General features: G+C 35.2%; 1 protein-coding gene across 1 annotated transcript in view; it reads right to left on the reverse strand.

Moving 5' to 3' along the window:
• The window catches only part of LOC118742919 (putative GPI-anchored protein pfl2), a 140401-nt gene that overhangs the window by 4223 nt on the left and 118970 nt on the right, over positions 1-17208 (reverse strand). The window lies entirely within an intron of this gene.

Here is a 17208-nt window from a genome sequence, read left to right on the forward strand (position 1 = left end):
ATAAAAATTGTTTTCAGCACAAATATTATCGGTATATTCGAAAGAGTAAACATTCCTATTATTTATGGAATATAACTTTATTCATGGCCCCGCAGTAGCGCATCCTTTTAGCCCTGTTTTCTAAAATCTTGTCTACGATTTCCGGCTCTATCTCACGAATGGCTAGCTTGATATTCGCCGTAAGGGTCTGAATTGTTAATGGACTGTTCGTAGGGTGCTTCACGGCGCCCTGCAAAATAGGCTAACATCGTCCAGACGGCTGAAAACAAAATTAGCGAACTTGGCGTGCAACAGATCGATTGAGCATTGGGCTGTGTGGCATGGCGCGCCATCCTGCTAAAAAAAAAGGTAACATCCAAGTCCATGTTTTCAATTTTCGGCCACAAAAATCGTTTAGCATGTCTCTGTAGCGCTGACCGTTGATCGAAATGGTGTTTCCAGCAGTAGTTTCCAAGAAAAATGGGCAAATATTGCCACCGCACCGAATTATCACTACCTGAGGATGCATTGGCTTCCCGACGATGACGTGCGGGTTTTCCGATCCTCAGCAGCAGCAGTTTTTCGTGTTAACATAGACGCCGAGATGAAAATGCGCTTCATCAGAAAATACGATTTTTCGAGCAAATTCGTTGCGCACTTCATTTGCACGTTGTTCAAGCTGGAAAGAGCTGTAACTGTCAAAATAGTAGGACTAAAAAAAACACACTATATGGACCACACAATATACCTATATACGAGTATATAAATAGATGATTTTTTTTTTGGCTCTGAGACTAAATATGTTGACTATTCAGTCAAGGGCTCACTAAGCCAGAGAAGGAAGGTTGCAGTATTACCAAATACACTAACAACCAGTGAACCGTTGCTCATTAGCCTGTTAAAGAAAATTGCAGTCCCTTTGTCGATTGCTGATTGTAGGTCCTGTAGCTGATCGAATCTTTGTCTGGACTCTCACAAATAGGTTCCCTTATAACATTTGTGCTCCCTATACTTTGTGTCTTTAATTAGGCCTCTGCAGTTTGAATGCATGCGCTGCTAGAAGAGTGTTCTTCTTATTGATAACAATAAATCAGCAGGTTTCCTATCCTACGATCTATACATAGTCCATGTAACCCATGTATGCCCAGTGCACGTGTATACCACACAGTCTGTCTAGTGGTACATGAGCAGATCGTACGATTGTTTGATATGCTGTAAGTCCGTCTCAAGTAAGAAGTCTAGAGATGACTAGCTCCTCAAGTCTTCCGACCTACCTTTCTGCTTTATTCGCTCCTCCAGATTAAGCGTCGCCGACATTTTTCTGTCCGGCATGATTTGAAAGTACTTTGTTAGCTTAGCTTTGGTTGTAAAGTAGTCTCCCATAATTCCGGGTATTCCAGACAGGAATCTTGTGTATCCGAGTGAATAGTACTAAGTCAGTCTCATCCCCGCATTATTATTATTATTTTTGGGGATAAAGTACTGCGACATTAAGGTTTATTTCGAACCCTTAATGGATTTATAGTGTGTCTATTAAATCAGTTAATTTCGCAATACTCTCGATTATTAAATGTTAAAACAGGTGCATTTTCCGTTTGTGCATCAGTATAGGATAACTTTCCAAGATCTGCTTTGCAGTTTCGATATCCATTCTGTAAAATCTGCATCGCTCCTGCGAACGAATTCACAGATTAGTGAGGTAATAGTTCAGCCTGCAGTGTCTTATCAGATGTCTTGCAATAATTCTTAAGTTATTATTGACCTAGTAAATTGTCCCAGTAGCGATTTCTTTGAGCTTCTTCCTTCATCCATTCCAGGGACGAGAGCGCCCCTTTTCCCATGCCACACAAGGGCTCTGGGCCGATGAAAGGGGTAGATGCTCCTTTCTTTGTAAATTTTTCTGCAATATTGTTTTCTTTGAATAATAATATGTCCTGAAATCCAGAGAAACCAAACTCCATTGAAAGCCTTAATAGCCGCTTGACTGCCAGTAAAGATCGAAATGTTCTGATTAAAGTCCACGCATCTTTCTATAACGTACGTTTTAGCCTGCAAAATGGTCATATGCTTTCCCATAGGTTGCAAGTATATCAACCTCTAACTACACCTATCCCGGTATCAGTCAACGAGGTATCACCTATCAGTGTATCAGATAATAATGTTTGGATTTATCCGATATATCTCAGATATTCTGGCCCAGCTCTTCTTTACATTCGGATCTGTCCGCATTAGCTATGTATCAGTCCAATTTCCGTAGCCCAGTGGTTAATAAGTTATTCATCATGCCCGGGTTGGTATATGGTGCAGAAGAATGGACAATGACAACATCCGATGAGGCGGCTCTTTGAGTCCAGCAGACGATGGAACGATGCGCTGTAGGAGTTTTACAACGCCAAGGACAAAATGCAGCGAAATAAAGTACAGCGGCGCCGCTGGCTTGGCCATGTAGTTCGAATGGACTCCGACGCTCCAGCTCTGAAAGTATTCAACTCGGAACCCGCTAGTGGTAGCACAGGAATAGGGAGCCTCCACTGCGATGGAAAGACCAAGTGGAGAATGACTTGGCTTCACTTGGCATTTCCAATTGGCGTCAGTTGGCACAGAAGAGGAACGACTGGCTTGCTTTGTTGAGGTCGGCCAAAATCGCTTAGGCGGTTATAACGCCAAATAAGAAGGAGAACACGATGAAGGCTTGCAGTATCTGGTTCGCCATCGAGCTGAGGGTCCACCTTAGTTTTTAACAGTCAGTAGTTTATTATTCGCAAATTCTCTAATTATTCTGGTCATTTCAAATCAGTTGCCGTGACGAGAAGTTTTAATCAAACAATAGTAACACACACTTACAAAAAACCTCTCTAAAAATCGCAGAAATGTTTGAACTTAGCTCTGCCTCGACACTCCATCACTGTCAGTGCAAGGCGCCAGCAACAAAAGCAATAACAAGTACATTAAAAGTGTTTGCTCGACCAGATATTAGAATGAGTCAGCAAATTTTTTAAAGTTCGCAAACAACATGGCAGATAAAGTTAGAAGAACACAATATGAAAGCTGTGTTGCTGGTAGAGTTAGTGGCGGTCAGCCAAGTGTTTACTTTTGTCAGCAGTTGTTGCATTTAGTTTATTTTATTTTTATTGTGTTAAGTATTTCGAGCTATTTTATTTAAGTTTCGCTGCAAAAGTTGCATTTTACTTAGGTGGAAGTTGAGCTTGAATTTACGAGTGATTTTTGTTGAGAAAAATCTCTCTATATTTGATTTCTTTAAAAAAATTGCATCTCAAGAAGATTTTTTGATCAAGTCATGTGATCCGTGAATATTCTTTCAAGATACACGTGTAGGTAGTTTGAAGTAGTTTAACGACTTCTTTAAAAGATTCCACAATTATATATATCTTTACTTATTATTTATATACTTCCTTTGCAAAAATATAGTTCATAATTCAACGAAAGCCAATTAACCGAAAGTTTCAAACTTTGTGTAAGATTTATAAAAATTCGACAAATTTTATCAAATGTTGATCAAAATTTTAAATTTTTTAATCAGAATTCCTGGAAAAAATCGGATATGCAGTTTTATGAGCCCATTTCTACCATATAAAAAAAGTTTTATCATACTTATATAATATAATATATATCGAAAATCAACATTTTAAGCAAATGGTTAACTTAGTGAATCCTCTCAGGTTGTATGCATATATCAAAAAAAGTATTTATTCGACCAAAAATGGTGGGTAGACAATGTGGCCAATGAAAATCATCAATTACCACTTCTGCATGCGTGTAAGTCATGAAGATTCCGCAGTAAACTCCGAACGAGTTGTCCGGAGGATGTGTCAAGCAAGAAGGCTAAGTAAGATTTGAGCTGCCATCAATTTATTGCTTTATAGGTATTCTTATATCACACTAATACCTTATATGGAATTTTTGTGCATGCAGCTGTGCAGTGCCGTAGAGAGGAAATCCGGGCCCGGCGAGGGAAATTTGGCTTGTGGGCCCCTACCCTCCCCCAGTAAAATTTATTTTTGCTGGTGTAACATTTAGATGAGAAAAATAATAATAAGCATATATACTGCAGTCCAAAGTAAGAAAGTGATTAGCTACATAGGAATCTCATTGCAATTGCTGCTTTTATGATTCAGATGGCAGTAATTGAAGACGATGTGCCTGGGAACCGGGAAAAATTGCCATCTTTTGATGTGACGTGAAAACAAATAGAATTTGTCAGAAAATTACTTCCGACTAAAAAACGGTAAATAGAACATACAGTCAAAATAGCACTTAAGGTGGAAAAATTCCACACAGGAAAAATGGTGCCATGCTGTTCAGAAAACTATTTTAATCGAAATAAGAAAATGTTTTTTCAATCCAATTGACGGAAAATATTCAAATTGCGAAATTTACAAGTAATTTTTAAGCAAAAAACAAAACCGACTTCAATTACTACCTTTCCAATGCAAAAAGAAATATCGAAATCGGTTGACGTGGTCCAAAGTTATGCGGTAACATACATAAAAAAAAGAAAATTATTCCGCCGAACTGATAACCTCCTCCTTTTTTGGAAGTCAGTTAAAAATTGTTTCCATTTTAAACCCTAGCAAATCAATTTACAGGATTTTTACTAAGTATCCAATAAATCGGGGGAAAAATAATAATTAAAATTATTGATTGTATTACTAAGTTTTGTCCTCGAATACTTGACGATTTTCCTTTTCACAAAATAAATAATCTATTTTGATAAATAAAAATCTATCAATATCATTGCAAATCTTTTCCACAATTGCATTTTCGTTTCCACATAGTTAGATAAAAATAATTCAACAGTGAACCATGTCCCACCCGTGACAGCTACGAGTGGGACAGCTGTCAGAGGTAGGTTTACAGGGCTGATAAGCTTTATTTGTTTGCTGGGGTGGACACAGAGGAGGAGGGGGAAGCGCGGACTCACCCATTACCTACCCTTGTAGTCAGCTGATTAAGTTGAGAGAGTTAGTGGCCAGTTTTAGTTTTTTCTTTCGTTTGTTTAATGTTTATAGTTTTTTTTTATAAAAGTCTAACATATTACATAACCATAGTTTTTTTTTTTATAAAAGTCTAACATATTACATAACCACATAAATCCACATTTACCCAAAAATTTTAAAACTTTTTGACCAGAATTTTTAGAAAAATTCTAGGTAAGCAGTTTTATGCCCCATTAAATTTAAATATGTAAAAGTTAAAATGTCAAGACGCTAGGAAATCGCGTTGAGGCATTTTTTTCTATACAAAAGGCACTATAATAAGATAAAACGTGAGTGAATTGAATGCCTTCTTGGCTCCATATATTTTTTATAACTAATATTTGATATGGAACACACTAAAAGCTCATTTTCGTATACAAATTCATACGTATTCCATCCGTGACAAACATTGTCCCACCCGGGATTTTTTTTTTTGTAATAAAGCAATCATTTTTGTTGTAGTTTTTGTTTTGTTTGTATTCGTTCTTTATTATAAGACATCATGTTCACACAGAAAAGTGAAACAAATTCCGAGAGTTCCATATAAAAGAAAAATACACAGTCCATTTTACAGCTGTCATCCATCAAAGTTTTAATTTGATATACAATTCTTGATCCCCGCGTCTAGAAATCAAACAAGTAATTTTTAAGCAAAAAACAAAACCGACTTCAATTCTCATATACAAATTTAAGAGTACCGTTAATTTCTTCATGATCCAATGATCGGATCTAAACGAAATTAGTATGGAACCACCCGTTATGTGGAAAGAAGAATTATAGAAATCGGTTAACGTAAAAAAAAAATATTCCGACAAATTGATAACCTCCTCCTTTTTTGAAGTTATTTAATAAGTGGCACTTTCAAAGAAATGTATTTATTTTTGGAGAAATTGACAGTTTATTTGACAGCTGTGAACTGTGAAACTATAAATTTTATCGCACATTCGGATTTAGCATTGCAAAAATACTACAGTTTTATTAAAATCGTAGCAGTTCTTCTAAGTTTTCGCGTAAAACATTGCATCTTCGACCACTGTGCAGTAGCTTGCAATAAGAACTTTTGTCATACTGCAAGTGTAAATAACAACAATAAAAAATTAAAAAAATTAGACGGCGAGTGGTCAAAGTTAAAACCATGCGACACACATAACTATTCCATACGCCTTTATGTATGTAAGTGTATATCTAAGAATGATGTGCTTAAATACATATGTAGCTAAGCAACAATAGCACTAAAGTTTAAAGCCATTCAGCTGAGATCCCCACATTATGCCAGCGCGGTCATTGCAACCGCAGCGGAGCCAACGCTTGCCAACGACCGCTGGCATTACCCCAAAGTGTGTTGGTCACTGAGTCAATCAGTAAATCCTGACCAGTGAATGTCGTGTGGCACGTAATATGCTTCTTACTGCTCAGCCATGTGTTGCTTGAGTTAAGCTGTTTTCTTCTTGTTTTTGTTTTTTCTGTTACTATAAAATGCTAAACGCTTGCTGACCGATTTTCTAGTATTAGGCGAGACGCGCGCCTTCCGTATGTGGATGCACGCATCTGTATATATGTACATATATGTATATCTGCATACCTACATATAAGGGGGAAAATTTGTAAAGGATATCATTTTTATTCTTGCTTGCTTCCACTCTTTTATTTCTTCCATCAGTGGTCGCTTGAGTTGTCCTTGTTGACTAAGGCACATTGCATATTAAAATATGTGCAGATTTTTATTTATTTTTATTTTCTCTTTCTATATTTCTTTCTTCTTATATTATTTTTCGCATAACTGCTGCCCCAACATACTATGCCTCGCACGTCGATGTGCACAGTTTTTCCTGCTGCAAATTTATTTATGTACATAGGAACATACATATATGTATGCATTTGTATTAATATGCACATATGGTGCAAGCTGGATCAGTATGCAATCTCGTTCCGCGTTCGTCCATTAGTCTGGAATCTGAAGCTGTTGTAAATATATACATACGGTACGTAGGTATTTATGTAGTGACAGTGGTGGACATATGGCACACTGTAATATTTTTTTTCTTATTTTTAAGTTTTATTGTAGCAAGAAAGCGCTCATCCCGTTTCAATTTTTTCACACGCTTTCGCTTCGTTGGATGATCAAATGAGCTTGGAAAATGTAAAGGTTTTTTTTTAGAAAAAATATTTTCAAAATATATGTATATGGATGGTATTTACTACATACATACATATAAATAAATGCGAAAAAAGGGAGCGCCAGTGCTGGACCTTAGCATAGTTAACATAGGCGCTAGCCTAAGGGGCCCGCGCTAGATGAAAAACATAAATACTGAAAAGTGGCAAAAATTATTCAATGCCATGCTGAGTTCCCTAATCGAAGGCGATTCAAATTGTAAGTAGCCCAACCAGTGCTCGGACTTCTACCATATTGTGGTAGATCTACCACTTTTTTGAGCGTGTACCACATCTACCACACTTGGTCTGAAAATTACCACATATTCTCATTTTTGAGGAGTTTTTTTGTTCGTAATAATTTTTTTAGTTTTAAGAGCGAAAAAATTTTCCGACATTAAAAAGTATGTGATAAAAGAAATCAAAAAATGTGTTTAAATAAATAGACGGAAATGCGTGTCACTAACACCAAAAAAAAAATAAATAAAAAATTGCCAAAAATCAAACGCGATTTTTTAGTATCTTCAAATTTGCACTTTATTGTACAAAAATTCAATGGGATTTAAAGTGCATACCAAAATTATTTCTATAAGCTCTAATTAAAAATTAGATGAAACTTGCTGAATTTTTATACTTTTTGTAAAAAGTTTAAAATTTGGGCTTATACGGTTTTTGTCAGACAATGAGTTTTTCTTTAATAAACATTAAACAAACAAAAGAAAAATAATCGAAACTTGTCAAAATGTCGCCAACTTATTAATTTGTCCGACACTATAAGTACGTATTATATTTTCTGTTTCGTGATACATAAAAAAGAAAAAAAATTATAAACTCTCTTAACACTGAGATCTCCTAATTTTGAAAGCAAATAAAAAAATGTCCAGACAACAGCCTTAGAAAAGTAATAACTGGAGGATGATCCGAGATCACAGTTTGTCACAGAATAAACCTGGGGGTCCATGGGTCATAAATCCGGCACTGGCTAGCACTACTACTAGTCGACTAGTTGGCTGTTTGCAATTTCCATTTGTGCTAAAATAAATATAATTTTTCTCTCCTAACAACAACACTAACGAGTTATTATCATTGTTTGCTTCTGCCATTTGCTGTTGTTTTTGTTATTCTGCTCCGCTGTCCAGTTATCCTTATGAATACTAAGCAAAAACTTACTTGGCGTGCGTGCTTTTGCCATTGGCGTCCATTCTGATTTGCCAAGTGCTCCAGTAAACTATGTTAGCACATATGAATACTTGCGAATGTATGTAAATACATACACACATTGGTAAGAAGAAGTCCCATTTGGCCAGCATTGCCTTAGTCTTTGTTATGCTCGGCACGTTTCTCCAACATTCTATTGGAATTACGCATATTTTCTGAGTGATAAAGTATAACATTTATTTATTTATTGATTTGAGTGACCAGCGGACTTCTTGTATGAGATTTTATTTTGCTTAAGCTTATGGTAAAGAATGCAGTACAGATCAGTTATGTATATTTTTAGCATTATTTACTTACTCGTGCCTGACAGGAATCTTATTTGACAAATGATAAGTTTTATTAGGATATTATTGATAGCATTATTTCAAAACATTTTGGAGCTCTTTGGGTGATGTTCGAAGAGAACTTATCTATGTTCTCTTACACAGCGGGATTTAATAAATAGATTGGAAACGAAAGTTTAACTAGCAATGGGATTGTTGAAATCCCTTAGCTAAATTTTAATCGACAAAAGATGTTTAGGTGAATAACAAGAAATACCAACAACCAAAAAGAAAATAAAACAAGAGTTGTTGACAATATTCAACAAGCAAGCCGAAGTATTTATTAAAATACTAGATCGGTCTCACCCGCTTCGCTGAGTGTATGAAATTTCTAGATTGTTAAAATTTTGTCATACTTATGTACATACAGTTTAGAAATGAAGCCATTTAAAAATCATTTCGATTGATACCCATATTGTAATAATTAATTGAAATGATTGAAAATTTTGAATTTTACTTTTTAAACCGTTAATTCCTATAGTTCAAGTTGTATTTGAATTTTCAAACATGTGGAGTCCCTGCTATACATATGTTGCTTAGAAATAAAGCCTTTTAAAGACTCTTCCGATTAAAACCTAGATTGTAATAACTCATAAACTTATATATGCATAATTGCATTCGAATTTAGATTTAAAATAGGTGGCAACCCTCTGCAAAAAACTTCAGAAAACTCTACATGTACAAGCTGAACATTTCTAATTTAAACTCGACTTTTAAAACAGGAGGCAACATTCTTCGAAATATTTTCCTATTAAAACCCAATTAAATCCCTCCTGTCTGACATCCATATTGTGATACATATTCCAATTATCAAATTCCCTTAATTCAAGAAGAATTTGATTCTTCAAACAGGTGGCAACCTTCCTACATGTAGTTTAGAACTAAAACCCTTATCAAAATCCTTTCAGTTGATACCCATGTTGTAGTAATTAGTTTAAATTAAATTAATTTAATTTTTAAACGAGTGGCAACGCTTGTAAAACTCCGAAGTAATATTTTAAATGTTCAATGTATGAAGGTTTCTTAGCAATCTTTCATTTGGCACCCAGATATTAATTTTTCAGATAGCTGGCTAATAATTAATTTAAATCTGGCTTTTCCAACAGGTGGCAACCCTTTCCAAAATACTTTCAAACCACAACTTTTCGAAGCCCCTTGTCATCCATTCTTTAATATAATTTTCCAATAAATAATATAATAAATAAACAAACTCACTTTCGGATTTATATTATTAGTAAGGATAGTAAGGATGAACTCGTGTAGATAGGTGGATAACCATTAGAACAAGACGTCGTTAGACAGGCTTAATGAGTCTTGAAAACCACAAAAACCCGCGCAGTGTACTCGGCAGCGAAGAACTCGTGTACTTGAAAACTTTACTATAGCTATCTACCATAGATAAATATGTATGTAGTAGATGAATTGATGCCACAAGTTTGGAGTCTCATTGTATGTTGTACAATTTCAAATGATAAGGTATCATTTTGTGCAGCAAATGTGCTGTGATTCAAATTGACACGCTGATAATATTGGCATCATTAAGCTCAGCAACAGGGCCGTCAACGCATCAAAAATGCTTAGGAAAAGAGGTGAAATAAGTTTGTGTACTGGAGAACGAAAACAATTCAAAGTATTTACCTCCTGGCAACAAGCAAAGGCTCGTCCTGTACTGGTATAGAGTGCTTACCACTCACTTCACTGTTGGTGCATATTACTTTGTGAAGTAGGACCAATAATGTTAGCCTGGAAATCTGTGTCTCTCAACGAATAACAACTAAGCTCTACCCAGAATTGCAGCGGACGACGGTAAAGCGGCCGACGCAAGGCGTATTTAACAAGGTGGTGTTGGCCGTATATAAGTAAAAAATTACACTAACAAATTATACGCTGATGGCCACACTGTCATTGGTATGAGTTACAACAAACACATCATTTTGACGTAATGGCCTCCACGGCGAAAAACTCAGCTGTCGCCCCAACACCACCTTGTTTAATACACCTTGGGCCGACGGTTACCGCTGTCAAAACTAAAACTCACAAAGGCATATGGAATGGCTCATGATTGCGGCGGAAGCGTTTTTACCGCCGACGTTTTTCGGCTGATTTAAATTTATTTCTATTTTTACCGCCCAGCGGAGACGGCACAATGTTGATTGAGTGTTGATTGTAGCAATTTTTATTATTTTCACATGTTTTCCAATGTTTTCATCCATTTCTATTTCCAGCAAATCAGCGTACACGCAAATACCGAAAAAATATTTAATTTGAATAATAATTTTCAAATCAAAATGACAACTGACGGAAACCGCCGTGAGCCGCAATTGTGTTTACTCTGACAGACTTTACTGCGGCAACTGTGCAGCTGTTCACTTACCGCCGACCGCTTTACCGTCGTCCGCTGTAATTCTGGGTAGAGCTTTATGCTCTAAACATTTTTCATCATTCCCATCCCTTTGTATGGAGCAGAAACATGAAACATGTTGAATAAAAATGAAAATGGCTTTGGCGGCTTTCTAGACAACACCTGGTCCAGTCTGTGTTGGAGACGGGTACTGAAGAACATGGAGTGGCGTGGAGATAGTTAAACGCATTAAGGCTTAACGCCTTGAACATTACGTACGCATCTGTGTTCATAAAAGAACTGATAAAAATGTTTCGTGTTTTCAAAATTTTACTCAAAATGTTGGTAATTTAAAATCTGGACATACCTTCTTACTAATTTAAAAACTGGACATATGCATATTTTCTGTAATTTAAGAACAGAATATCAATTTTGGAATGCATTTGTGATCATTTAAAACCCAGACATAAACTACTCGCCAATAAAAAATTTTACATACAAATTCGGCCATTCAAAAAATGGGCATACATTTTTGGCCTTTCAAGCAGAGGACATAAAATGTTGGTACTTAAAAATGTGGACATAAACTTTCACCCATTTAAAAACTGGACATATATTTTTGGTCATTTATAACAGGATATAAATTTCAGTATCCATTTTTGATAACATAAAAACCAGACATAAATTTGGTTAACTAAAATGGCACATATTTAATTTTCGGTACATTTTTCCTAATTTGAAAACTGAATGTTTGTATATTTTAGTCCCTTAAGATAAGAACATACATTTTTTTGATTCAAAGATCATACGTAATTTTTTGGAAATCTGAAAATAAGAAATTCGATTAGGACATTGCACATCTTTCAAAACTGAATTTTTGGATACTTAAAAGTTACTCCCCATTTTATCTTACAATACCCTGCCAAGCTTTAACTATGTACACACCTAAACCAGTTTGTAAATAATTAAGAACACTTTCAATCATCTGTTACCAGCGAAGAAGAGGAGCTAAGTAAATTTTTCAGGACATCGCCTTTGTTACGAAGCCATTAATTACCACTGCTTCCTAAACCCAACAGAAAACAACACCAACCTATCTATGTATGCAAGCACGTAGACATATTGCCGCAATAAGATGTAGAAGGTCATAAATGTAGGTCTCTTGTCTTGTCCATATGCATACATATATACATACGCATGTACATATGTATGTATATAAAATTTGTCCACGTGTCATATGATAAGGCAAATAAAAGACAAGCAAGAAATACACACATACATAAGTATTTACCAAAGCTAAAACAAATTAATTAATAAACGTGAGCAGAAAATGAAAGAAGTTAGTGGTAGGGATAAGGAAAAGTTTCTCTCTGTGAATAAAAGCCCAGCTTAATTGTGTACATTAGACTGCATCACCAAAAAAAAAGTTGCGATTTTTCCGCTGGGATTACAAAACTTATTATATTTTAAGACGTCCACCAAAATATTTCGGAAAAATATTAAGATTTAAGCAAGCTGGACCGATTTGAAAATACCTCCAAAAATGGAGTTTTTTTATGAACAAAAATAGTTTCATAAAGAACTTTTTGAAAAAAGTCCCCTCAGAAAACAAAAAAGATTACGCTTAAAAAATCTGCATAAAAATATTTAAAACTCTTTTTTTTTAACTTTTTTCAAAGATTGATTTACGAATAACTGGGCCAAAACTATTCTAATTTAGCCTTATGGGATCTCGGTAGAAAGGTAAACAGCATCAGAAATCGCATTACGATTCCGTTCAAAATTAAATTTTTTTAAAAATATTTTTATGCAAATTTTTTAAGCTTAAACAGTTTTGTCATTTGAGGGGATTTTTTCAAAAAATAACTTTAAGAAACTATTTTTATTCATATAAAACTCCATTTTTGGAGATATTTTAAAATCGGTCCAGCTCACGTAAATCTTAATATTTTTCCGAAATATTTTGGCGGAAATCCTAAAATATAATAGATTTTATAATTCCAATGGAAAAACGGTACCGATTTTTTTTTTTGTATGGGAAGTGATGCAGTCTAGTGTACATATGTACTTTCATACATTTGGATACATATGCATGAAATAAGTTATTCACATAGGAAGCATATGGAGGTATGTATGTATGTATGTATATAAAAGTATGTACATATGTATAGGAATAGCAGAATGTGACCAAATATTTTTTAAGGAAATTTTGTTTTACCCTTTTTTACCGACCCACAAAAAAGCAGATGGGTAGTGGTGTCATTATGAAAAGTTCCAAATAAAATGTAACCATAAAAGTTTAAGTACCTAATAAATGTACACGGAATTGTTGAGCATTAAAAGTCGTAATAATTTTGGGTATGAGCGGTCGTGTGCATACGTACATACGTACATATAAGCAATTTCATATGGTGAATGGGGTGACTCAATCCAAGGCATGTAAACAAATTCAGGATTCCCCATACATGTGCCAATAAAAAATTTGTTTTCAAAATGTAAACAAATGTGCCTTTAAATTATGCATTCATAAATTTGTTTCTTGATGAAATTCTTTTCAGTCAACCCTTTATAATTTCATACTCGTGCAAGTATAAACAAATGTAAATTATTTATTAGAAGACTAGTTAGGAGTTTGGCTGAGTAGCGAAATAAACAGTGATAAAAAATTCTACGCACAATAAAATCTACATGAATGTATATCAGCGAAGCTAGGAGCCAGATATTTTTAATTGGGCTTTGAAATTTGAAAGATAAACGTGCACCGGGACAGCCAACCTTAATGCAACACACCAGCCTTCGACCACAAGAGTAGCTCTGGCATTCATCTCAAAGTACTGGATCGAGATCGTGTAGTGATACGATCGGAGAATATTGATCCGTTCGGAGTATGTTGGCGTCAAACTACTGTGACCTGCAAACAAATTGCTTCTTGGCTTAAGCCTGAAGGCTGTTTTGAACGCTATGCTTTCGAACAAAAAGCCCATCGGAGAAAAATAAAACAAGAGGTAAGATGATGACGATGGTACAGTTTAAATGCACCTGCGATGCTAATCAAATTAACCCTTTATGCATTATAATTCTTAAAAGGAAATATTTTCTTCTTCACTGCTGTCCACCAGACCAGTTTTCCGTGGGAAAACATCGGCCTGATAATTGCCGTAAGGATCCAGCGTGGAAGAGGGACCACAGTTGTTTTCTTAGCCCTCTCTTCCGAATTGGGTCGCCACTACAGTTTGCTGTCGAATAATTTTTTGATGTACTAGGTCTCGAGCAGCGGTGCTCAATAAATTTAACTTAATAAGCCAAACGACAACAAAGTAAAAAAAAAACGTTTTCGGTATAGCAAAAAATACTTCAACCTAAAACAAATTTTCGGTACTAAACTAACATCAAAGCAAGGATACAAACCACCCGCTGAGCAAATGCGAGCCAAGCAGTGAATGATAGCTCAACCAGCCACCGACGGAGCGCCCTTCCGTACCTGCATATGAAATTGCTGTTGATAGGGAGAGAGTAAAGAAACAACAACATCACAGCTTTAGCTAACACGAGAATCCCATAAGATAGTAGGTCGTGTCAGCTGACACGATCTACAGACTTACGTCCGTCGCTGGTTGAGCTTCAAATCGCTATGTTTGGTATAATTTAGTCTAGGCGAGCCACAGTGATATTGTTGTAAGCGAAAGTGAGCCAACTGAGCTACTGGTTGCGCACTCTTGGTCCAGAACAATTTGAAATCTCATATTTCCTGAAAAAAAAAATACTAGGTCCGTCCTTTCTGCGTTGAGGGTAAGCCCTACTTCGGCTACGCAAAGGTGTATGTTTTGCAGTGCTTGTCACATGAGTGAGCTGTGTGTGAATAGACGCTTCTCCCTTACTGTAACAGAGACTATATCTGTGCAAGTTGTAAGTTCAACAGCTTCTCCTGCAATATGTATGTGCATTTTCACACTTCCTTCACTGTTTGGTTTGCCTTCGTTATAAATATGTACAATAGGGTGGTCCTTAAATGTAGGAAGAACATTTTTACATCAGATTTCCGAAGCCTCAACCTCAAAGTCGATGCTACTATAGTCGAAGGTATCACATATACATTTTGGTCCAGATTGAAGTCGGTTAAGGCGCGTCGCACAGCGGTCAAAGTTCAGATTGCTTTAAGAAGACGTTTTAACCGACTCCAATCGGAACTAAAATTTACATATATGTGATATCCTCGACTTTAGTAGTATCGATTTTGGGTGTTAAATGAAAAAAATATATTTTTTTAATTTTTTGAGTCCTTAGAGGCTTCTGGTCTTTGACCCCTTTGCGACACGCCTTAAACGACTCCAATCGGAACCAAAATTCATATTTGATACCTTCGACTATGGTAGTACCGATTTTGGGTATTATATGAAAAAAATAAATAAATTTTAATTTTTTGGGTCTCCAAAGAGGAATCTGTACTTTGTCCCCTGTGCGACTCGCCTTAACCGTCTCCACTCGGGTCCAAAATTTATATGTGATATTTGTGACAGCGGTGTTACCGATTGAGGGGGTGAGACCTACAAAAAAACTCCTTCATTTTATTTTTAAGGACCACCCTAATGCACATTCATTCATACGAATGCGCATATCATATACGGCGTATAGCATTTATGTTTTCCCCCTTTTTTCTTGCAGACAAGAAAATTACATTTACTCTCAAAATTGTATTTGTTTTATTGTTTGAAACCTGGCATGGTTTTGATAACATTTCCATTGCTTTCATTTTCTTATGCTTTTTTGTTTGCTTATGTAGCCCTTTGTTTTGTAGTCATTGCCGTTATTGCAATTACCTTTGGCTATTATAAAGTGTCTTGCTTTTGTCAGTATTTTCTTTTCTTTGTAATTTTTGGAATATTTTGTTCATGATAATTGCAAAGCTGCCATAAAGAGAGTCATAGTGCAGTGGTAAAAGAGAATAGAAAAAAGAATAGACTATCATCCTTGCACTTCATGCCCAGAAGATAATTGGGACAGAGTTTTCTTATGCCGTGGAGATTATTTGGTCAAAAACCAAAGCACATACTTAGTATATATTTATAAAGCGTATTAAACAGAGATGTTAGGTATTTCAAATACAAGTATTTAAGATGCAAAAATACATAAATTAAATTTTTACAAGAGTGTTTTGTATTTGTATTTTAATTACTTTTTCACTAAGCAGTATTTGTATTTTGTATTTAAAGACATTTTTACAAGAGTGTTTTGTATATCTATTTAAAATACTTTTTTATTAAGCACACAGTATTTGTGTTTTGTATTTTTAAATACCTTTTCTATTCTCCATTATTCGTCATAACATAAAGTTCGAATTACCAAAAATTTAAAAAGGTCATGCAAAGTGCAATACATAAATTGAATTTATTCAATATAAGAAGATTCTTTCCTCCGCTGTAAAATTTTTAAAATAGAACTTAGCAACTTTTCACTATAAACAAGCGATATAGAGTTTTGCAATTATTAGTTACTTTTGCCTTTCAAGCCTTGGCTGTTCCGTGTGATAAGGAGCTCGTCTCTAACCATAAAAGAGAATACATCCCTTTGAGGGCAATAACTTGACGGCCACTGTGGTAAGCAGTGCGTGGCTCCGCAAAATTGTCAAAATAATTACGAAAAGTTCAAAACTCATTAAAAAGTCTAAAACAGCTATTATGTATATTTAAAGTACATTTGGAAAACGACCAGGTGGATTAGTGATGTTTCTTTTTTGGCAATATAAAAGCGTGTGAAAAATTAATAAACTTTTTCTTTACTTGTTAATTTCGACGAATTTTTTAAGCGTAAATATGCTCAAATATCTTTTTATATTGGGCTCGACGTGCTTCCTCGACATATGAAATTTTGTTTGGTCGTGAAATAACTTAAGTCTATTCTTTAAAATGTCCACAGGTAGAGATGAGTTGATCAAAGTATACAACAGCAGTGAAGTAAAATTTTATTTTCGCTTTAATTGAATAGCAATTTTTTTTCTTTAATTTGTTGGCATTAATTTCTTTGCTGACTTTTGGGCAAAGCGCTTGCATAACAAATGTGTGCACTTGACAGTTAATTAGGGTAGCATTTGGATAATAAAATAAACTTTTGTACAATATAAGAAAACGCCTACTATCGAAAGAAAGTTGGAAAGTTATTGTAGTAATAAAAGTTCATGTGAAAAATGAAATATCAAATG

This window comes from Rhagoletis pomonella, unplaced genomic scaffold (assembly GCF_013731165.1).
Source record: "Rhagoletis pomonella isolate Grant_MI unplaced genomic scaffold, Rhpom_1.0 Rhpom_scaffold_00007, whole genome shotgun sequence".
Taxonomy (NCBI): domain Eukaryota; kingdom Metazoa; phylum Arthropoda; class Insecta; order Diptera; family Tephritidae; genus Rhagoletis; species Rhagoletis pomonella.